The sequence below is a fragment of the Canis lupus genome, chromosome 7, assembly GCF_003254725.2.
Source record: "Canis lupus dingo isolate Sandy chromosome 7, ASM325472v2, whole genome shotgun sequence".
Classification (NCBI taxonomy): Eukaryota; Metazoa; Chordata; class Mammalia; order Carnivora; family Canidae; genus Canis; species Canis lupus.
This window is the reverse complement of record NC_064249.1, coordinates 71,034,263-71,035,439: the sequence shown is the minus strand read 5'-3', so window position 1 is coordinate 71,035,439 and position 1,177 is coordinate 71,034,263. Positions and strand designations below refer to the sequence as shown.

The window sequence follows — 1,177 nt, the reverse complement described above, 5'->3', positions numbered from 1 at the left end:
ATAAAACAGAGGGAACACAGTTGTCCCAGAATAGGAAAGGGACAAAGCTCTTAACTCCTTCTTTCTGTTTTGGTTAATATTGTGTAGCTGCCAGAGAGGCAGTGCAGTACAGTGGAGAGAGCAGTGGCTTTGATTCTAAAGGTCCAGCTAGCTGACTCTCTTAACACAGCCCGTGCAGATGTGTAGATGTGCAGGTGGACTGAGATGGAACATAGATACGCTTCTATGAATGATAGCTTCACCTTCTGTAACACAAGGGCAAGAATACCTTTTTGTGTAGAGATGTGAGAGGAAACAAATGAAATAGTTGCCATTTTTTCCCTGGACTCAGTACCCTTCCAGGGCACCTGCTCTACAATACTCGTTTGAGGCCAGTCTATTAGCCTGATTTCTCAATGCCCACACCCAGACACACTGGAGAGGACTCGAGAGCCCACATTTTGGTACTTCTGTTAGCTCATACATTCACACTCCCCAACCAAGGCTCAGTTCCCTGGACTGCCTGGCAATTCTTCTGTTTCCTAATCAGTTCGTTTCTTTCTCTGTTGATGCTATTTTTTTTAATCGAATTTTTCTTCAAACCCACTAGGCTAGGATTTAATCTTATTCTCAGCAAATGACTTTGACTCTTAGTGAACTGAGAGGACAAAATAGGCAGAGAACAGTATAATGGGAATTCTCACAACTTCCTATAGCTCTGAGCTTAACTTTATCAGCATTCCTGTTTTCCCCCTTCTTTGTTCTCACTGTGATGCACTTGCTTTGGCAGCACATGTACTAAAACTGGGATGCTACAGGGAAGATTAGCATGGCCTCTGTGCAAGGATGACATGCAAATTTGTTCTCACTGTGGCACGATGAGGCCCCTGCCCCCCTTCGAGGCTTATCTTCCCCCCACCCTTTTTTTTTCTGCTGGATCTCATCCAGTTTTGCCTTCTTAGAATCTAGTCTATTAACCATCCACTTTCTTCATGCTATATTATTATTTCCCTCTTTAAAGGAATCTTTGGCATGACACCTAATTACATTCAGTATTTCCGTCTTAACAAAAGAAACCCTTCCTGGATGTGGGACCTAGGTTGACATAGCTAGCAGCCTCGGTTCTTCCTTTCCCTTTACCACCAAGCTTCTCAGAAGAACCCTGCTTCCTGCTTCACTTTTATTCATTCTTCAAACC

General features: G+C 43.5%; 1 pseudogene; it reads left to right on the top strand.

Moving 5' to 3' along the window:
* Nucleotides 1-757: 757 nt before the first annotated feature.
* LOC112648966 (U6 spliceosomal RNA) lies at nt 758-841 on the top strand (annotated as a pseudogene).
* Nucleotides 842-1,177: the final 336 nt, after the last annotated feature.